Raw genomic sequence first — 23,369 nt, 5'->3', positions numbered from 1 at the left:
GAATTAATAACAACAATAGAGGTTTAAAGGACTTGTGCAGTATCTGTAGGTGATTCAAGCCTCCCTAGAGTCTACAGGGAAGTGGCATTGGTGATTCAACAGAGATACCCAGGAGGAGATGGTGAAACAAAGCTGACTGCCTGTCAGGAAACTTGCCTCCTGCCCTTGCTCTTGGGTGGGGATTCTCCTTGCATTGCTAAATTTAGAGAACCTGAAGGGATTCGGAGACGCGGCATGCTTCCTGATAGACCACAGTCAGGAAAAGATTGTTACCATCCAAAAGGCATTTACTTTTCAGGGAAAGAGAGAAAGAAAGAGAGGAGAAGATAAATAAACACATGGAGAAAAAATAGGGAAGGGAAAGAGAGAAGAACCCAAGAGAACAGCCGCTTTTCCTCTGAGCACAAACTCTGAAGTAGGGGGGTAGCTGAGGACAACAGGTGGAGAATGACTCCCTGGAATACTCACCTCCCCACACTTCGGGCCAAACCCCCACGACTGACAGATGGCACTTAGAGAAGGGGCTCTTCCTCCTTTACTCTCTAGAAGAGCATATCACATACAGTGGGACAAGAATCAAATTGATAACAATATTGTCAGCATGAACACTGGAGGTAACATATATGTAATATACAAATACATATTTATTGTTGTCCTATAAAGGGGAACACATCCCAACCCTTTTTTAAGATTAGCATAACTTTGTTACCAAACCAGGAAAAGACATTATCAGAGTAGTAAGCTATAGGCTTATTTTACACATAAATATAGATTTAAGAATCCTCAAAAAAAAAAAAAGCAAATTAAATTCAACAACACACAGGGAAGGTAATACCCTTGCCCAGTTGGGTTTGCCTCAGGCATCCATATGTTAGTTTAATATCAGAAAAACTATGGAAATAATTCACCATAATAGATTAAGAAAAGAGAAGATTTGTGATGATCTCAAGGTTTATGCTGATAAAATCCAACATAAATTCATAATACGAACTTTTACTAAATCAAAATATAGCCAGTTTCCTTAACCTCATAAAATGTCTATAAAAGCCTTTAAGCAAACATCATTCTGTATGGGAAAACACCAGAAATATTTTCTTTAAAGCAAGAATGAAACAAGATGTTCACTCTTACCGCTCCTCAATGGCAATAAAAAATTAGAATCGTAAAGATAAACCATTTTTATTTATAGAAGGCATTATTATTTACACAGAACAAATAAAATAATTTATAGGCCAGGTATGGTGGCTCACTCCTGTAATCCTAATATTTTGAGAGTATCACTTGAGACCTGGAGGTGGATCCAGGCAGATCAAGGAGGATCACTTGAGTCCTGGAGTTTGAGACAAACCTGGGGAACATAGCAAGACCTCATCTCTTCAAAATATTTAAAAATTAACCAAATGCGATGGCTCATGCCTATAGTCCCAACTACTGGGGAGGTTGAGGTAGGAGGATCTCTTGAGCCCAGGAGTTTGAGGCTACAATGAGCTATGATGGTGCCACTGCACTCCAGCCTGGGCAACAGAGCAAGACCCCATCCTACCCCTACTCCCCTCCCCTACCAGAAAAAAATAATAATTTACAGGTGATATATTTGAAATAGGAAAGGTTAGCAAATTAGCAAGACAGTTGCATTTCCGAACACCAGCAACAAACATGTAGGGATTGAAATTAGAAAGAAGACATCATTTGTAATAGTTCAGAGACTGTCAGGAGCCTAGAAAAAAATTCTAGCAAAACATATAAAACATATACAGGGAATTTTTTTAATTTATTTTTTAGAGACAGGGTCTCACTCTGTCACCCAGGCTGGAGTGGTGTGGCACTATCACAGCTCACTGCAGCCTTGAAAAAAGCAACCAAAATGAATGAAATATAGCAACATGCAACAATATGGATGAATCTTATCAATATGAACTTTAAAAAGTCTCAACATATTTACATAAAACATGCTATCCTTTTCATAAAATGGAAAAGTACATTTTTTAGAAATTCATATAGTTGAGTGAAGAAACTGCATAGAAAGAAAACAACAGATTGATGGATGCTGGTCTTTGCATTCTGATACCTCAGGAAGGCAAGAAAAGAGAAGAGGAAAGAACATAAGTAAAGGTAAGATATTGTCAAACTCTTAGTGTTTATAATGAGAGACGGATTCATGGTTGCTTATTATATGATGATAATACAAAGATGAGGAGAGAGAGAGGGGAAGAGATGGACATTCATAAGCCAATGATAAAAGTGAGTTGGCCGGGTGCAGTGGCTCACACCTGCAATTCCAGCACTTTGGGAAGCCGAGGCAAGCAGATCAGTTGAGGCCAGGAGTTCAAGACCAGCCTGGCCAACATGGTGAAACCTCCATCGCTACTAAAAATACAAAAATTAGCTGAGGGTGGTGGCACACAACTGTAATCCTAGCTACTTGGGAGGCTGAGGCAGGAGAATCACTTGAACCTAGGAGGCAGAGGTTGCAGTGAAGTTGAGATCATGTCACTGCACTCCACCTAGGCCATACAGTGAGACTCCATATGGAAAAAAAAAAAAAGAGTCATGACCAAGGATTACGATTATGTGAACTTCGATATCCAGTGAAAAACGAGCCATAACAAAAGCTATAAAAGTTATTGACCAAGAAAAACAAGAAAAGTAGGTGGTTTGGATTTTGCAAAGTTTCTGGAATAAGTAACCCACTTAGCCACAGTGTGATTAAAATTCTACTTTAAAGTGATATCTGAGAGTAGGTAGACAGAAGATTAAAAACTTTTTGTTTTAAGGGATAAGAAACTTGATAAAGGAATTCTCCAGGTTCAGGACAGATGGCAGAGGACAGAAAACGACTCAGATGCACAGCAGAGAATCAGGAAAGAAAAGAATCCCCACAGGACCAGAAATACATCAATTCTCTTGATTACAGCTAAGAGCTTTGCCAGCTCCTTCCTGAGCAACCCACTATACATCTTTTCAGTTAGATGTTGTTTTACAGACTGAACACTTAATGCTCCCCTCTCCAAAGTCATAAGTTGAAACCCCAAACCCTGATGTGAGGGTATTTTGAGATGGGGTCTTTGAGAGGTAATTAGGGTTAGGTGGGGTCAAGAGGGTGTGACACTAATGATGGGATTGGTATCCTTATAAGAAGCAACAGGGCGGGGCGCGGTGGCTCAAGCCTGTAATCCCAGCACTTTGGGAGGCCGAGACGGGCGGATCACGAGGTCAGGAGATCGAGACCATCCTGGCTAACACGGTGAAACCCCGTCTCTACTAAAATACAAAAAACTAGCCGGGCGAGGTGGCGGGAGCCTGTAGTCCCAGCTACTCGGGAGGCTGAGGCAGGAGAATGGCGTGAACCCGGGAGGCGGAGCTTGCAGTGAGCTGAGATCCGGCCGCTGCACTCCAGCCTGGGCGATAGAGCGAGACTCCGTCTCAAAAAAAAAAAAAAAAAAAAAAAAAAAAAAAGGGGGGGGTTTGCCCTTTTCCCTCTCTGACTTGGGGCCACCAGGGGAAAGGGGCAATTTGCAAGTCCGGAAGAGAGCCCTCATCAGGAACTGAATCAGTTGGCACCTTGATCTTGGCCATCCCAGCCTCCAGAACTGTGAGAAAATAAATTTCTATTATTTAAACCACCCAGTCCATAGCATTCTGTAATGGCAGCCTGAGCAGACTGAGGCAATTGTATAACAGTGCACTTACATGTTTACTCATTCATTCAATGGTGTGAGGTTAATTGTTTCAAATGAATCCTGTTGCCATTCGTCCAAAGTGAAGAGCCCTTCCAGATATATTTATTTATTTGTTTGTTTGTTTGTTTGTTTGTTTTGGAGACGGAGTCTCACTTTGTCGCCCAGGTTGGAGTGCAGTGGCACGATCTTGGCTGACTGCAACCTCGCCTCCCAGGTTCAAGTGATTATTCTGCCTCAGCCTCCTGAGTAGCTGGGACTACAGGCGTGCATGACCACACCCGGCTAATTTTTGTATTTTTAGTAGAGACGGGGTTTCACGATGTTGGCCAGGCTGGTCTAAAACTCCTGACGTCGTGATCCGCTGGCCTTAGCCTCCCAAAGTGCCGGGATTACAGGTGTAAGCCACGGTGACTGGCAGATATTTTTATATTTACATGGATTGAGTGGCCCTATCCAAGCATTGTAGACCAGTGAGATCAAAACCAGGGAAGAAGCACCCTTCCACTGCTTTAGGAAGGACTATTTCTGCCTGGGAGTGCTACACATTAAATAATTGAAAGAGGATAACATGGCTAGATAGGCCAACTTCTCCGCACAATTCAGCTTGGTTACTGGCGTTTGAAGGCAGAAAAACCCATTGGTCTGAAATCTCAGTGGCTCACTGCCTCCATCTTCTGGAGATTTGGAGACATGGTAGTGTTGTTGTTTGCTATGGTTAGCTTTCTAATTTCCTTTAACCATTCTCATTACTAGAAATTAGTATCAGGATAAAAACAACCAAAATCCTATCAAGATATTGTAGCTTGAAGGCTTTAAAAAAACAGTATGTTCTTTTTAATGTCATTTTATAATAGGAAAACAGATAACTGGTACCTAGAGTCTCTTTTGCTCAACTTGTTCAGTTTAAATAGATATTTTGAACCTGGGCAGCATAGCAAGACCCCGCCTCTACAAAACATTTACAGATAAGCTGGGTGCAGTGGTGCACACTGGTAGTCCTAGCTACAGCCCAGGAGGTTAAGGTTGCAGTGAGCTATGATTGCACCACTGCACTCCAGCCTAGGCAACAGCGTGAGACCCTGTCTCTAAAAAAGAGAATAGATATTTTGTGATCTATAGTCTATTCCATTTTCAACTAAGGACAAAGTAAAAAGGTACCTTCTTTCACATACTTACACAGGCCTCTGTTTTATTTTCATAGATCTTTATGAGTTCAAGGCCTGTGTTTTCCAGGCTCTTACAATAATACACCATCAATTCATCATAGAAACTCTTAGGAGACTGGTACTAGAAAAGAATTTCCTTTATCTGATAAAGGCTATTTACAAAACTCTACAGTAAACACCTTTTTTTTTTTTTTTTTTTGAGACAGAGTCTCACTCTGTCACCCAGGCTGGAGTGCCGTGGCGCGATCTCAGGTTTGCTGAGCTTAAAGGAGACTGATTGCTGTTCTGGGAAGAAGCTGGCAGATGGCCCCAAATTCTTGAACTCAGCTAATGCTGCCACCATTGATGTTGTTCCTAGCAGGCTCACGTGTGCTGAGAGCTTCTCTGACTTCTCCGAGTTGTTTTGCTGTTCATGAAGTGAAACACACAGTTGCTGTGGATGTCATCAAAGCAGTGCACAAGAAGCCTGCCAGAGCTGGCAAAGTCACTGAGTCGGCCCGGAAAGCTCAACAGGCTAAATGAATAGTATCCCTTATACCTGCCCCCAGTCTTAATCAGTGGTGGGAGAATGGCCTCAGAACTGTTTGTCTCAGTAGGCCGTTGAAGCTTGATAGTAAAAGACTGGTTAATGATAAAAATGCACCATAAAACCTTCAGAAGGAAAGGAGACTATTTTGTAGACCTCACACCACACAATGTGTTTCTGTGTGCGTGTTTGTGTGTGTGTCAGCTTTAAGTTACTAGTTTTTAAAATCAGTCCTTTTAAATAGAAAAACTTTAGGTTGGGCATGGTGGCTAACACCTGTAATCCCAGCATTTTGGGAAGCCAAGGCAGGCGGATCACTTGAGCCCAGGAATTTAAAACCATCCCGGGCAACATAGCTAGACCCCATCTCTACATAAAACACACACACAAAAATTAGTCAGGTGTGGTAGCACACGCTTGTAGTCCCAGCTACTCGGGAGGCCGAGGCAGGAGAATCGCTTGAGCCCAGGGAAGTCAAAGCTGCAGTGAGTCATTACTGTGCCACTGCACTCCATCCTGGGTGACAGAGCAAGACCCTGTCTCAAAATAGTAAATAACTGGAAACAACTTGGCAAAAAAATCTGCCACAGAATTTTGAGAACTATTAAAGTTTAATGAGAAACCTGTGTCTTGGTCAACACTGAAACTTCTACAGAAATGCAAAATCATCAGTTTCTAGTGTTGAAAATCTGCTGAAACTTGACGAGAATTTGAACTTTGGGGGTTAACATTTTTTCCTGGGCATGAATTGAGGAGTTTTGTTGTTGTTGTTGTTGTTTGAGATGGAGTCTCACTCTTGTCACCGAGGCTGGATTGCATTGGCGTGATCTCAGCTCACTGCAACCTCTGCCTCCTCCCAGGTTCAAGCACTTCTCCCGCCTCAGCTTCCTGAGTAGCTGTGATTACAGGCGCCTGCCACCACACCTGGCTAATTTTTTTGTATTTTTAGTAGAGACAGGTTTCACCATGTTGGCTAGGCTAGTCTCGAACTCTCGACCTCAGGTGATCCACCTGCCTCTGCCTCCCAAAGTGTTGGGATTACAGGTGTAAGCCACTGCGCCCAGCTTGAATTGTGTGTGTGTGTGTGTGTGTGTGTGTTTTCCCCCCACTTATGTCTAAAGAGGAATCCTTTTTTAAGTACCTAGTGAAAAGCTGTGAAAGGGATTTGTTGGTTGCAACACTATTGGATAGGACAGAAAAGCAGAGTAACTTTGTTTATATGAAATCTAAGTTGGGGGCAGGTGCAGTGGCTTATATATGTAATCACAGCACTTTGGGAGGTTGAGGCAGGAGGATCACTTGAGACTGGGAGTTGAAGGTCAGCCTGGGAGATATAACAAGACCCTGTGTCTACAAAATAATTTTTTAAAAAATAGCCAGGCATGCTGGCACATGCATGTAGTCTCAACTATTCAGAAAGCTAAGGTGGAAAGATTGTTTGAGTCCAGGAGGTCGAGGCTGCAGTGAGTCATGATCACATTACTGCACTCTAGAATGAGCAACAGAGTAAGACCTCATCTCAAAAAAAAAAAAAAAAAAAAAAAAAAAGAAAGAAAAAGAAAAGAAAGAAATCTAAGTTGGAAGGCCAGATTTTAAAGGCCATGTGTTACATATCAAAAAACAAAACAAAAAAAAAAAGTGGGGAGAAAACCAAGAAAAATTAGCAAGAGACATGAATATCCAAATGGCCAATTAAAAATCAAAAAAGTGCTGCATCTCATTAGTAACCAAGGAAATGCAATGAGATACCACTCTATACCCACTGAAATGGCCAAAATTAAAAAGTTTAATAAGACCGGGATGGGAATGTGGACGTCTCATCACTGCTGGTTAGAATATAAATTGGTAAATTTATCTTAGAAAATGCCTTGGCATTGTCAACTAAGTTTGAATATTTGTGTTCTTGTCGTCAAACAGTTCCACTCCCAGGATATAAGATATGTGTAAGTTGACTGGGCCCGGTGGCTCACACTTGTAATTCCAGTGCTTTGGGGGGCCAAGGCTAGAGGATCACTTGAAATCAGAAGTTTGAGACCAACTTGGGCAGCATAGCGAGACATCACTACTACAAAAAATAAAGAAAATTGGCCAGCATGGTAGCACACACTGGTACTAAGAAAGTGTAGGATCACTTTCTTATTAAGGCAGGAGGATCACTTGAGCCCAGGAGTTCAAGGCTGCAGTGAGCTATGATCATATCACTGCACTCCAATCTGGGTAACAGAGTGAGATTCAGCCTCTCTAATAACTATATAGATGTGTGTGTAAGTGTACACAAATACATGTGTTCAAGAATGTGTATAGCAGCAATATTTTCAATAATCCCAAATTGGAAACAACACAAATATCCATTAAAAGCAGAAATAATATGTACTTTTTTTTTTTTTTTGAGACAGGGTCTCATTTTGTCACCCTGGCTGGAGTACAGTGGTGTGATCTCGGCCCACTGCAGCCTCGACCTCCTGGGTTTAAGTGATCCTCCCCCCTCCGCTCCCCAAGTAGCTGGAACTACAGGCACATGCCACCATAACCAAGCTGATTTTTCTATTTTTAGTAGAGACGGGGTTTTGCCATGATGCCCAGGCTTGTCTTGAACTCCTAAGTTCAAGTGATCTGCCTGCCACTACACCCCAGCTCCACTGTGGAATATTCATACTGTGGAATACAATAGAGCATCACAAATAAATATGAAATTTTAAAATATAATATTGATCAAAAGAAACCAGACACAAAAAATACATACTGTACAATTCCATTCACACTTGCTATACAAAGCATAGCGTCTAGGCATGCACACTGAGGTTAAAGGCTTAAAGAGTACAAGTAAGAATAGTGGTAGTGGCCGGGCACAGTGGCTCTCACCTGTAATCCCAGCACTTTGGGAGGTCAAGGCGGGTGGATCATCTGAGGTCAGGAGTTTGAGACCAGCCTGACCAACATGGAGAAACCCCATCTCCACTAAAAATACAAAATTAGCCGGGCATGGTGGCACATGCCTGTAACCCCAGCTACTCAGGAGACTGAGGCAGGAGAATGACTTGAACCTGGGAGGCGGAGGTTGCGGTGAGCCAAGATCACACCATTGCACTCCAGCCTGGGTGACGAGTGAAACTCCGTCTCAAAAAAAAAAAAAAAGAAAGAAAGAATAGTGGTAACTTTTAAGAAGGCAGGAATTTGTGTTTTGGGAAGGGCATGTGAAGGCTTTTCGAGGTTCTAGTGAAATTGTCTCTGACATAGGAAGTATTAACATGGGTTAATTAATGAAGATAATGTAGATTTTAAATCTACATTATGGGTTAATGTAGATTTAATTAATGGGTTAATACCCATGTTAATGTAGATTTAAAATCTACATTATCTTCATTAATTCAGGTGATAACTTAAAAACAAAACTGTAATTTATATTTTACCTATGTTTCTGCATTTGTGTTATATGTCACAGTACAAAAAGGTAAAAATTATTTTGTCTTTTAAAATTCTAGGCAAAGCCAGGCACAGTGGCATGCACCTGTAGTCCCAGCTACTTGGGAGACCGAAGCAGGAGGATGGCTTGAGGCCAGGAGTCTGAGGCTGCAATGCGCTACGACCATGCCTGTGAATAGCCACTGCATTCTAGCCTGCACAACAGAGTGAGACCCAGTCCCTAAAAAATAAATAAATAAATAGATACAGTAAAATCCTCGGCAAGAAAATTAGGTATGCACTCTTTACCCAAGCTAATGATCCTTGCAAAAACACTTCCACAAATTCAAATACTGTGTCCCCAGGCAGAGCATAACAGCTTCAGTCTTCCTTTTGTTCTGATAATAGTAAGAGGAGTAGCAATAACAACAATAATAATAGCTAATATTTATTTCAAGAACTATTGTAAGTGTTTTCCACATCTTATCTCGCTTAGTCCTTATTCACGCTAGAAGGTTGGTACTATTACTATACTCATTTTTCAAATGAGAATTAAGGAACAGAGAAGTTAGCAGAGAGCCTGTTAAGTGGTGCAGTCAGAAGTCCAGATCCTCTTAATCATGACATAATGGCAGCAGCAGTCTTACTGCTTCAGCAACCTATTGGGTGTTTGTCTCTGCCAGTTTGATTCCAGCTTTAGCCTCATTTGGATCTGTGTGACTGGTTCCAGATGCAGTGATAATCACCAGTGAGAATTAAAAGAAAAAGCTTTTCATGTCCTAATAAAATCATTCCCTGACTGTCAAAACATTTAAAGTTTTTAAACCTTATGTTGAAGTCCTTAGTGAACAAAAGCTTGCATTTTCTTTTGAGGTGTAATGTATTGTGTCTTAATCGCTCCATAAGAGGCTCACTTTCTTTTCGGATTTTTAAAAATTGCTTTTGCAGTAAAGTGTGAAAATGTTTTGACTTGTGCTAGATGTCATGCAGCAAGACTTTTGCATTCTGAAATAAGATTTAACATTTATATTAATGTAAGCTATTGTTTTTAATTAACTTGCAGAAAGCCTTAACAAGGTATTAATTTATGAGAGGGTATAAAAAGGGAGGGATAAATAGTGGGCAAATGGTACAATGCCACAAACTACAACTAATAAGTACTAACTACATGGTATAAAGGAGTTTAATACAATCTAAAGGCCAGGGGCAGTGGCTCATGCTATAATCCCAGTGCTTTGGGAGGCCAAGGCAGGAGGATAGCTTGAGCCCAGTTGTTGGGAGACCAGGCTGGGCAAGATGGAAAGACATCTTTCCTAACCTCTAACCCCCACTGCCACCCCACTGCCTGCCGTCTCTACAAAAATAAAAATTAAAAAAAAAGCCAGGCATGGTGGCATGAGCCTGTAGCTTTGGCTACTTGGGAGGCTGGGGCAGGGAGGTCATTTGAGCCCAGGAGTTCCAGGCTGCAAAGAAGCCATGATAACACCGCTGCACTCCAGCCTGAGTGACAGAGTGAGACCAAGTCTCTAAACAAATAAAAAAATAAAATTGAGGTAGATGAGGAAAAGGAGAAGGAGGAAGAGAAAGACAAGAAGTACAAGAAAGAGGGGAGAAAAGAAGGAAGCGCGTATGATGATGATGACATGGTTGCAGGAATGAAGGACACAGATTCTTCATTTGAAATACCCCTCAGAAAGCAAAATATACTCCAGCTGACAACAAGCCATGTTACCGCAATGCTGAGAACTATTAGAGCCCATACTGGATTGGCTTTTGGTACTCTGAGATCCTCTTAATGACTCTAACTACACTACTGCATTTATTTAAAAGTCTTACAGGGCTGGCATGGTGGCTCACACCTGTAATCCCAGCACTTTGGGAGGCCGACGTGGGTGGATCCCTTGAGGCCAGGAGTTCAAGACTAGCCTGGGCAATGAGGCAAAACCCATATTGAACCCGAGAGGTTGAGGCTACAGTGAGCTGAGATTATGCCACTGCACTCCAGGCTGGGATACAGAGCAAGACCCTGTCTCAAGAAAGAAAAAAAAGTAGTATTATGTGACTTCTGGATAGTACAGCTCTGGTCTTTGAAAAAATCCATGTTTACATAGCACATGATTCAACATAGCCAGTGTTGCCTGATGTAACTGCGGAGGCTTGATTGATTTTCATTTAGGTTGAAAGCTTGGATAGCAGACTTAGTCCATTTATATTCTCTTTCTCATTCTACCCTTTGTTATACATTTCCAGAGAGGATAAGTCTCAGTGTCAGAGGAGCCATGTCGAGGGCATACAGTACTTAACAAAGATTATAGGTTATGTTCAGAAAATGTCCAGTGTTAAAATGAAGGTTAGGATGTCTCTGCTGGCTGTGTTTTGTTTAATCCCGTTTTCTGTGGCCTTGAATAGGATTAGGGCTCAGAGGGAGGCCGGAAGGCAGTATCTGGCGGAGGGAGAGAGCTTCACAGTGAACAGCGTGTGCCAGTTTTTCCACAGAATCGCTCAGTCAGCTTGTGGTGAGGAGACTTTCAAGCCCATGGAGCTGCAATATCCAATTATGAAGTTGGTGGAACTTTCTCATAGAAGTTAAGTTACTGTCCCTGAGGGAAGGAGAGCCAAGTTTTGTTTGGTTATTTTGTGCCAGGCACTTTAATGTATTAGAAGAGAATATCCTAAATATATTCCCTTTAATTAATTAGTTAGTTAGCTAATTAATTAATTAATTTTTTGAGATAAGGTCTCACTCTGTCACCCAGGCTGGAGCCAACACAGCTCACTGGAACCTCAACCTCTGGACTCCAGTGATCCTCCCGCCTCAGCCTCCCAAGTAGCTGGGACCACAGGTATGCACCACCATGCTTGGCTAAATTTAAAAAAAAAAAAATGTTGTAGAGATGGAATCTTACTATGTTGCCCAGGCTGGCCTGGAACTCCTGGGATTAAGTGATCCTCCCACCTCAGCCTCCCAAGTAGCACAGCCATTGCATTTTCTATTGGAAGTTTTTCCTACTCTGAGTATTGACATTTTGAGAGACAGCCTAAGTTTTTTTTTGACCTAAGTTTAAAACATTTTTTTCCAATATCTATCTTTAGAAATAAGGAATGAAATAGTGCCAGACTGGCCAAATTAGTAACGCCCATTTGGGGTAGAATGCTAGGCAGCATTTGGGGACACACAGGATCAGTGTTTTATTTGAAGACGATTTCTGTTTTTCAGAAATCCCTATTGCTTATGGAAAATTGAATATATCTCAATGTTAAAATAGCAGCATAAATGTTTTAATTAAGGAAGTGCCAAGCATGGATGTGGAAAGTCTAATTAGACCCCATGGTATCAGTGATGTCTGCCAGATTAGGACTGTGTCCTAGCCCTGAGAGAACCACCTTGCTGAGAGCCATGGCTGCTGCCCTCTGCCTACAAATGGCTGGTCCCTGTAGAGGTTTCTTTCTCGCCTTGAAAATGTTTGCAAATGGAGAAGTAGTTTTTTGAGTGTATATCTCATTACAAAATCCAGCTGATGGTCCGGTTCTAATGAAAATGGGAAAGAGAAAAAAGAGAGTGAGAAGGAAGAGGAAGGAGTCTGCTGGCACAGGGCTTGGAGGCTTTACACAGCGCTTGTCTCTCCGCTGGGCCTCTCTCGCAGCTCTCGGTCATGTCCCTTGGGCAGCCTGAATTCCAGATACATGGAGGAGCTATGTCTCCATGGGAACAGCATGGGAGAACAAAATGAGGAACAAAGTTAATATTTATAGCCCATGCCTGCTGATTTTCTGTGCTGGCTTTATTCATTAAGCGATCTGAGGGCTGAGGTGAATGCGGGAGTGTATGTCTCCCTTGGTATCCAAATCATTTTTCTTTTTTTTTTTTTTTACATTCTCTTTCCAACCCATCCCTAAAACGTCAAGCACAAATAGTGAGGATTAGCTATGGAGCATAGCTGTGTAACCCTCCTTCCACTGTGCTTGGTAGACGGAATGCAGGCTTTAGAGCCCGGGTCTTTTGTAGAGACTCTTGTCTCTACAAAAATAAGCCCAAAGCCCAGGATTTGGAGACATGGATTTATTTTTTTTTAATTTTTAAAATTTTTTTTATTTTTGAGACGGAGTCTTGCTCTGTCGCCCAGGCTGGAGTGCAGTGGGGCGATCTCGGCTCACTGCAAGCTCCGCCTCCCGGGCCCACGCCATTCTCCTGCCTCAGCCTCCTGAGTAGCTGGGACCACAGGTGCCCACCACTGTGCCTGGCTAATTTTTTGTATTTTTAGTAGAGACGGGGTTTCACCGTGTTAGCCAGGATGGTCTCGATCTCCTGACCTTGTGATCCGCCCGCCTAAGCCTCCCAAAGTGCTGGGATTATAGACGTGAGCCACCATGCCCGGCCAAGAGACATGGATTTAAACCCCAGTGCTGGCACTAACCTACCTTAATTACTTCCAGTTCTCAATTTCTTCATCTCTAACATAGGAATAATGATACTTAACTCTACCATCGGTTGTAAGGACTCAAAATGATTCATACAAAGTCCCCGAGTCTGGCGCAGGGTAGGTCCTTAACAAATGGTAGTTATTATTCATTATATTATTGACCCTCTGATTACTTAAATGGTTCTTGTCACATTTTGATTCACAGAAAAAGTAAATGGGGATAAGGAACAGAAGGAAAAATCATATTCTTTGGCAGAGCTCAGTTTTACCAGTAGAGCTTGTATCTTGAATTGGAAGAAAATGTTATATAATTAAACATCTGGATTCCTCAGGCTCAAGAAGCATGAATAAGGACCTTGTTTTCCTGGCTTTCTTGCCTTCATGTATTTTTTAAAACATCTCAACATGTTGCCTGTGATGTTTTAATTTTATTGTACTTTCCAGGATGTCAGACTGGCCGATTTCATCAGCCATGAGAGCCAAAGACTCAGAGGATACACACACCCACGTACAAAAGCCTCTGCCAGCAAAGCCTGTTTGTTTTGTCATGAAAACCTTTGTCACTTCCATCTGGAGGGTGAGTGATGATGTCATTATCAGGAGAGGATGAGGGCACAGACTGAGAACCTGTCTGAGCTGCAAGATTACAGAGAATTATATTTCACAGTCAAACGATTATGACACAGAGAGAAGCCATCAGTATAAGGTGCTTAGGCTTTACATAAACAAGCATGCACTGTCTTTGACAAGGAAACAACTGGGCTTGACACTTTCACACGAAGAGCAATATTGGTGTGTATGTGATTTTAAGAGGGAAAGAATGCATGAAGCTACTTCAGTGTGCAGGCAGTTCTGTACTGGTGCTTAGTGAGGCTATAAATGGCTCTCACGGTCTGGTGGTTCTTTTAAGTCTTGGGCACAAAGTTCGCCATGGTCTGGTCAGTGATCTGCTGACTAGAGATGGAAACAAATCAGAGGGTACATAGGAGACAGACTGCCCCCGGGAGGCGGGGACAGCTAGCATCAGGAGGGGGGTTCCAGCAGCCTGGTATAATCCAAACAGAGACCCTTTGAAGAATAAAAGGGGATGCTATCAATACTTGTTGCAGGAGAGCTGGCATAATGGGGGACTGTTCTAAGCAAACAGGGATGTGAGGTCACTGCATGTAAGTGATGAAGAAAACCATTTCCTGGTTCCCTCTTAAGATAGCGATACTGATGTTTTAGAACTAGAAGTGCTGCTGTGTGACAAAACACAGCTAAGAAGAAGACACTGGTCATCTACACGCAGATTCAGAGAAAATAGCAGGTGAGGAGTTCATATGTCACCTCAACAAATTAGTCCTAGCCCAAGCGTCACACACACATGACCACAGCAAGTGAGAGGCCTGATTCCAGGAATCAGCTGTGACAACTGTTAAAATATACAATCTCAGGCCAGATGTGGTGAATCACGCCTGTAATCCCAAGACTTTAGGAGGCCGAGGCAGGAGGATCTCTTGAGGCAGGAGGATCTCTTGAGCCAGGAGTTTGAGACCAGTCTGGGCAACGCAGGGAGACTCTTGTCTCTACAAAAATAAAAAAAAATCTGCCAGTGTGGTGGTGTACACCTGTGGTCCCGGCTACTTGGGAGGTTGCGGTGAGCTATGATTGTGCCACTGCACTCCCGCCTGGGGCGACAGAGCGAAACTTTGTCTCTAAAAAAAAAAAAAAAAAATTAAGCAACAATACACAGAATCTCAAGCCCTCCCTTGCCACCATACCAAATGAATCATAGTCTCCAGAAAAGAAACCTGACAATACATCTTACAGAACCTTTATGCCAAAAGCAGCATTAGCAGTCATCTAGGGCAATTTGGTCTTTTTACAAAGTAGTGTAACAGAGTGGCAGTTAGCCTGAGCAGTGCATGAGATGGGCCTTAATTCATAGCCTGCCCCTGTCCCTTAATAACTGTGTGTGGCCCTGGATAAGGTGCTCAGCGCCCTGAGCCTCCTGGCTCTGTTGGGAGGATGGTGTAATGTTTATAAAGTGATTTGGGCACTGTTTCCACAAAGACTAAGACTTCAATAGACAGATACCATTGTTTGTTTGACCTGCTGAATGTCACAACTCTGGTTTATGGCACAGCTGTGACTAGAGTCCTTAAACTGTCATAATTGTCGTTATATTTTTTGTGTTAATGGCAGGCAGAAGGAACAGAGATCATGCCAAACTTGTGTACATACGGTTTCTTCAAATCTTTGTATTTTGAAGTAACTTCAAATTAATAGAAAAATTATTAGGAACAACACAAGGAATTCCCATATATCCTTTACACAAAATTGCCAGTTGTTAACTTTTTATGTTTGCCTCATGTGCATATATACACATACATATAAGTTATATATTATATGTGTATTACATATATTCCCCCCTAAGTTATTTGAGGATTACAGACATACCCTGATATCCCTTAATACTTCAGTCTTGTGTTTACCTGTGTAACAAACCTGCATGTTCTGCACACGTATCCCAGAACTTAAAGTAAAATTAAGGCCAGGCGCAGTGGCTCACACTTGTAATCCCAACACTCTGGGAGGCTGAGGTGGGCAGATCACCTGAGGTCGGGAGTTCAAGACCAGCCTGACCAACATGGAGAAACCCTGTTTGTACTAAAAATGCAAAGTTAGCTGGGCATGGTGGCACACGTCTACAATCCCAGCTACTCGGGAGGCTGAGGCAGGAGAATCGCTTGAACCCGGGAGGCAGAGGTTGCAGTGAGCAAAATCGCGCCACTGCACTCCAGCCTGCGCGACAAGAGCAGAATTCTGTCTTGACAACAACAGCAACAACAACAACAAAAACAAAAAAACTTCAGTCTGTAGTTCCTAACAAGAGCAGTCTCCCACCTATTAAGAGTACAACTAAGTATCAGAATATTAACATTGATACATTACCAATTAATTCACAGACCCCCATTGGTTTTGCCTATTGTTCCAACATTGTCTTTTACAGGCAAAGGAGCCAACCCAGGAGTGTCCGTCATAGTAGATCTTACATTGTTGTTGAGGTCACTTTTGATCTGGAAATATCTGTCTGTCTTTATCTTTCATAGCTTTAACATTTTTGAAGAGTACAAGCCTGTTACTTTATAAAATGGTCTTTACTCTGGGATTGTCTGATGTCTCCTTGTCATCAAATTCAGGTTATGCATTTTTGGCAGGAACACCAAAATGCCATGATTTATCGGTGTATTGTATGAGGAGGCACACACGTGTCTTTGTCCCATGACTAGGACTAGGGTTAACATTTATCCATTGGTTAAGATGATATTTGCCAGGTTCCTCTACTTTAAAGTTAATTGATAAGTATTTTGTACTTTTGAATAAATAAAGGTTAGGTATTTTGTGGAAAGGTACTGTAAGACAGCATACACATGCTGTTTCTCATCAAATTTTCACTCACTCATTTGTTGAATTCATTGATGATTATTGCCTAAATCAATTATTAGTGTAATTGCAAAATGTAGTTTTAAAACTCCATCATTCTTTCTGTATTTATTACCTGGAATTTAATTGTGAATTAGGTCTTTTCCTTCTTCTCTTTTTTAATTCATGTATTAATTTATATCTGTATGACCTCAAAGATTGTCTTGTATTCAATGAGTCACAATCTATGACTATCAATATTATTTTGGTGCTCAATTTGTCCTAGATTTAGCCATTAGAAGACCTTTTAAACTGGTTCCTTTGTCATTTTGGCATGTTTTCATAATTTTGGGGGCATTTTCTTACTTTCTGGGACATAAGATATACCAAATTCATCTTATACTTTCCCTGCTCCCAGCCTATCATCAGCCATTTCTCCAAAGAGCCCCGGTTCCTTTAGTGGAGAACGGTATTCAGTAACCAATATCTAGACCCTAGGTTTGTTTGCTGCTAGGGATTGTCTTTGCTTCTAGGCCCTCTCAGTAGACAGAGCTTAGAGATAAATGCATGCATACACATATGTACACACATAAATCTGTCAGAAACTGTGCATTCACATCAATACCTGCAAAGCCAGTTCAACACTATGGGGTTTATTTTAGCCTTTCCTCTTTCCATATTTGTAACTCTGCCTGAGAATGAGAAATCTGACTCCAATTATCTCCAATATATTTGCTTATTTGTTCAGTCTCTCTGTGTTTAATTAAAACTGCCAGCTCCTTTTTTTCTTTTTTTTCAAGAATTGACTGTTAAACTAAATCTATAATTCTCTTCATATGCAGCAGAGCACATGGATTTCAGTGAACTCATTTTGAACTTCACATCACAGATAGAGCAGTGGTTGTAAGCTTGGGCTCTGGAGGCAGACAGACCTGGGCTGTAGCCCTGGCCATGTACTCAGGAGCTGTGCAACATTCACAGAATTCTTTACTTCTCTCAGTCTCCGAGGATAATAACCATAATAGGATTAAAGGAGCTGTGCATACACAGCAACAGTGCCCAGCACATAGTAAACACAACGAATGATAGCCATTATAATTGTATTCTCTATCGAATATAGGAAATTTTTTAGAACTCCCTAGGCCAGGATACAAATTTGCAAAGGTAGTTACCACTAAGCTTCAAAATTCATCAAAGCTTAGAGATAAAACAAATCTTAACAACATTCTTATTACTCGTATCTCCACATAAGAGAAAGAAACTGACTTACATTAAAATCCTAACTATTCAAAGGTTTTACACGCGTTTTTTGGGTCTCTGTTGAATACAAAAGGAAGAAAGTGTTAGATGTTATGTAATATTTTCCTTTTTCTTTGTTTAGGTCACGAGTATTCATCTGCCTTGAGTCCAAATCAGTTGATGGATCTCCTTTTTGGTTTTTTTTGTTTTTTTTTTTTTTGAGATGGAGTCTTGCTCTGGAGTACAGAGTGGTGCAATCTCAGCTCACTGGAACCTCTGACTCACTTGTTCAAGCGATTCACCTGCCTCAGGCTCCCAAGTAGCTGGGATTACAGGCATGTGCCACCATGTACAGCTAATTTTTGTATTTTCAGTAGAGACGGGGTTTCACCATGTTGACCAGGACGGCCTCGTTCTCCTGAGCTTGTGATCTGTCTGCATCGGTCTCACAAAGTGTTGGGATTACAGGTGTGAGCCCAACCAATGAATTTCCTTTTAAAGGCCTCCATGAGCTGAAAGCTATGGGGAAACAACAAAAGGTTTTGAGCAGTGTCCATGCCTTAGATGGTAAGAGTTTGATCAGACTGGGTGTGGTGACTCATGCCTGTAATCCCAGCACTTTGGGAGGCAGAGGCAGGAAGATTGTTTGAGGTCAGGAGTTCAAGGCTGCAGTGAGCTGTGATTGCACCACTGCACTCCAGCCTGAGCAACACAGTGAGACACTGTCTCAAAATATATTTCATAAGAAGTGGCCAGCAGCTGAATGCAGCGGCTCATGTCTGTAATCCCAGCAGTTTGGGTGGCCGAGGTGGGTGAATTGCTTGAGCTCAGCAGTTCCAGAACAACTTAGGCAACCTGGTGAAATTTCATCTCTACAAAAATTACAAAGAATGAGCTGTGTGGTGGAGCAAAGCCTGTAGTCCCAGCTGCCTGGGAGGCTGAGGTGGGAGGATCACCTGAGCCCAGGAGGTCAAGGCTGCAGTGAGCTGTGATTATGCTACTGCACTCCAGTCTGGGTGACAGAGTGAGACCTAACATACGAGTGTGTATTTGTTCAGGCTTCAGATATCTCTGTCCCAGAGAGACAGAGATATTCTGTCTGTAATTATTCTGGCATGTAATTGAGCTAACACAAGCTGCCAAACTAAAAGAGCACCTGTAACACATGCCCACTGGGGCTTCAGCTGTAAACATTTACCCCTAGACACTGCTGTGGAGTCGGAGCCCCACACCCTGGCCGTCTGCCTACTCCCTCTAGGGGTTTTGAGCAGCGGGGCACCGAAGAAGCGAGCCACACTCCCATCACACACCCTGAGAGGGGGACAAGGGGACATTTCCTGTTTAATTGGCTGGGCCCTGCTCCCTCTGGGAGAACCCTTGCTTGCCACTTCCTGGCTTCTGGTGGTGGCCGTGGATCCCTGGCTTTCCTTGGCTTGCAACTGCATCCCTCCAGCCTCTGAATCTGTCACCCAATGATGCTCTCCTTGTCTCTGTCCACTTTTTCTTTTCTTATAAAAGCACCAATCGTATAATTAGACCCAACCTAATGACCTCATCTTGACTCAATTACATCTGCAGAAACCTTATTTCCAAATGCAGTCATATTCACAGGTACCTGGGTTTAGGGCTTCAACATATCTTTCTGGGGCAGGTTCGAGGGAGGTCACAATTCAACCCCCAACAGAACAGGTAAAAGATGGGCACAGCTGGGATGGGCGCAGTGGCAGGGGGGCTGAGCGGAACAGGCAGATTTTGGGGAAATGTTTAGAAAACAAAACCAGCAGGGTTTGATGATTTGAGTCCTGAGTTGGGACAGGGCAGCATACAGGCATTTAAGGCAGTTTTTAGGGATTGAATCCTAAACCAAATGTCAGACTTTTCCCTTTCTCTCTCCCTGGTGCCAAAAAACAGACTAACTCAGGATTCCTTTGTAAGAAGGATTTATTAGATTATATGGAAATGGACACAGTACAGAAGGTCTGTGGCATAGTCAGGGTTCTGCAGGACCCCAGAGCATCAGTAGAAATGCTAGTGTTCCACCTTCCCCAGGGCCGCCTGTGCCTGGGCTTCAGAGATGCAGCTGAGGCCTGGCCTCCAAATGCTGTGGGCAGACTGGCCTGACTCACGGTGACTATTGTAGTTTCTGTGAACCTCTGGGTTTTGGTCCCACTGTTGTCAAGAGCCTTGACCAAGTGTAAAAGAATCCATTATGGATGAAAGTTGCAGACTTGGAGGGTGTCACAGCAGAGAAGAAAGAGCGGGAGCGGAGTTTGGCAGGTGAACTTAAGCGTGGACCAGCAGCCGCAAGCCAGGAACCATCAGGACAGCGTCTTAGTTTGGACAGCAGGTTTCCTTCTAAACTGGAGGCCAGGAGCCCACAGCAGTGGCTTGGCTATGAAAAGCAGGTTTTCTAGATTGAATGAAGCACAGATGTCCCTAGGTGTGCTCCTGGCCTACAGGAGAGACTTGAAGGAAACATGAGCCTTTTCTGGACAGAGTCAAAGAGTTAAGGAGAGAGTGGTAACACCCATTATTTGCAGGAAGCCTGGAAGTTAACAGTAATGCTGATCCCTTTAGTATAGAATACTGTTTCCATCTCTAGTACATTTCTAGTTTTGAAACTCTGCTACATTTCCATTTCATTCCTTCCTGTTGAGAAAACCTGAGCAAGAGATTATTTTTCCATGAGAAAGTGGGCCTTTAAGATTTTTTGGCCTTGTATTTCCTATATTTGCACTCCTAAAAACATTACACCTTAATAAATATCAATATCATAGACTTAAATATTTAAATTTGGAGTTCTTAAAATATTATAAAAGAGATAACTGGTGAGTCATCTTTGTGTTTATCATAGTGCTCCAAATTAACAATTTTAAAAATTAGCTACAAAATACTATTTTGAAATAATCTATCATGTCAGTTTTTGTTTTGTAACAGAAATTTCTCCTCCAATGTGAATAAAGCATTTTCATATGAAAATTACAACATGCAAAGAGCTGCTGAGTACATTTTAGGCATCTTAAGTGGATTTTAATGTAACATTTTAATAGCTTTTACATTTCTTTTTACAAAACAAAGCTATTTCATGAGCTATTCAGATTTCCTCACCACTTCTGTTTGAACCCTATGAAAATATATGAAAAAATATATCCCCCACTCCAACCAGTAATTTGTATGAGTAAGAATAGCAATATTTTAAAAAGAGCTTGCATAGTATTCTGAATTTATCATGTTGTTAGAAAGGCTGCCTATTGGATTTTTTTCGAGATTTTCAGAAAATGCTGCAAACTCGACACTCCAGTTCTTCCAGATGTTGGTAGCCGCAGCACAGAGGCAACGCTATGTGGTTAGGAGTGATTACACCATCACAAACTTCAGGACTACGAAGAGGAAAAAGTAGTGTTTTTAAAAAATAAAGAGATCTTACTAAAAAGGATCTGGGACGGGGTATGAAGGAAGATAACAGAATTCAACAGCTGAGAACCATCAGCCAGAACATAAAGGATAGGGAAGAAAAGAGATGATCACAGGCTTATGGCCATGTGGAGGTGAACACATACTCACCTGTGCTTAATTTATATCCAAGACGAACCGAAATTATGCTGAAAACATTATTCACTGACTGGTGCATATCTGTGACAAAATGACAGAACACTCAGAGTTTTTCCAGTTAAATTTATTCATTTTTAAAAAATTCTGAGCTATGTTATTGTTAAGAGATAAAATACTAGTTGTTTTATAAAACTATACTGATAGTCCTCAGTTCAGGTTTTTCTGGAGGCTGACCTTATGATAAGGATGTGAGTACAAGCAGTTTATCTGGGAGGCAAAGGGAACCCCAGTAAGGAAATGTAGCCAAAAAATTACGTGTTACAAAGCCAGCTACCACTGTGAGGGACAGATGCTTGATCTGGTGAAGAAGCTCTGGGCAAAAGTGTAAGTATACAAGTAAAAAGCACACCCCAGGCAGCAGCAGGAACCATATTTATAGACTCTATGTGTCACTGATTGAAAGCTGCTTCCCAGCTCTTAACTTCCTGGCACTTCTGGTTGCCACATACTGGGGCAGCGGTGGCTTTTGACAAGAGCCCTCAGATATGTCAATGTGGGATGTACAGTCTGGGGAAACAAGTTACCGAGGGTGGCCTTTTATTTCCACTGTTCCTGCCATGGCAAAATGATGTCAGTCATTGATGTGGGGACCCCACTTACCTTTCCAACCCTCCCCAAACCCAAAAGCCTGGGACACTGATACTCCACTAGCCAGAGGTCATGTCAGCTGAGGACATGAATGACAGTGTAGGGCAGGTGCAGCTCAGAGTGAGACAACTTCTTGCCAATCATTCTGAGGGAGAAGGATGACTCTGGAACTAGCAAGAGAAGCACCGAAGGATGCCTTTCCTGACCCTCACATCCACCAAGGGCTTCCAAATCCTTGCCTTCCCGATCCATTTGTTGTTGTTGTTGAGATAGGGCCTTGCTCGGTCACCCAGGCTGGAGTGCAGTGGTGCAATCTCGGCTCACTGCAACCTCCACTTCGCAGGTTCAAACGATTCTCCTGCCTAGGCCTAGGGATTACAAATGCCTAGGGATTACAAATGTGTGCCACCACACCTCACTAATTTTTGTATTTTTAGTAGATATGCGGTTTCACCATGTTGGTCAGGCTGCTCTAGAACTCCTGACCTTAAAGTGATCCACCCGCCTTGGCCTCCTAGAGTGTTGGGATTACAGGTGTGAGCCACCGTGCCTGACCCCATCTCTTTTTTGATAACACCTTCTGGTAAGGCAGCTCCACTTACGGAGGAGAAGGAATCATTAGCACAGCTGAACAAGATGTGCTTCACGGTCCTCTTGGAAACTGCTTTAGAAACTTCTCACTGCCCCAGCTTCCTGTAGCACCTCCTGGAGGCTGGCCAGTGTCAACTAACTTCTGGAAAAGCAGTTAAGCATCCCTATATTTGCAGCCAACAAGGTACTCTAATTGTGTCAAAGGATGTCAAAAAAAAGCCTCCAAATATGTGAAAATAAAATAAAATTCTTTTGGAAAGAAAACATTTTGGGAGAAATGGAAAGGGAAGTGATTGTGAAATGGTAATATGGTAGCAACTCGATGATTACAAATTCTAAACTTGCAATACTGTCCTGAAGAAAACAATTCACATCCATTAGCTTGCTTGGTATGATACTACCTAGAATGGGCATCTTAAAAAAAAAGACTAATGACAGTGAAGATCCCACTTACAGGGGCAGATTCCTGCCATTCTTTGGCCTTTCAGAGACCCTGTCTTCCACAAACTAAACACAAATTTTTTTTTTTTTGAGACAGAATTTCACTCTTGTCGCCCAGGCTGGAGTGCAGTGGTGTGATCTTGGTTCACTGCAACCTCTCCCTCTCAGATTCAAGAGATTCTCATGCCTCAGCCTCCCGAGTAGCTGGGACTACAGACATGTGCCACCACGCCCAGCTGATTTTTGTATTTTTAGTAGAGATGGCGTTTTTACCATGTTGACCAGGCTGGTCTCG

At 42.3% G+C, this 23,369-nt stretch overlaps 1 long non-coding RNA gene across 1 annotated transcript; it reads right to left on the bottom strand.

Annotated features, from left to right (window-relative positions):
* Positions 1-19,765: 19,765 nt before the first annotated feature.
* LOC108523233 (uncharacterized) lies at positions 19,766-23,186 on the bottom strand. Its single transcript, XR_001883765.1, has 2 exons — positions 21,407-23,186; positions 19,766-20,504 (listed from the first exon to the last, which is right to left on the bottom strand). It is a non-coding gene; the product is annotated as an uncharacterized LOC108523233 (long non-coding RNA).
* Between the last annotated feature and the right edge of the window lie 183 nt (positions 23,187-23,369).

This window comes from Rhinopithecus bieti, unplaced genomic scaffold, assembly GCF_001698545.2.
Source record: "Rhinopithecus bieti isolate Rb0 unplaced genomic scaffold, ASM169854v2 scaffold_73705, whole genome shotgun sequence".
Lineage (NCBI taxonomy): Eukaryota > Metazoa > Chordata > Mammalia > Primates > Cercopithecidae > Rhinopithecus > Rhinopithecus bieti.
The sequence above is the reverse complement of the archived record's forward strand: the minus strand, read 5'-3'. Positions and strand labels throughout refer to the sequence as shown.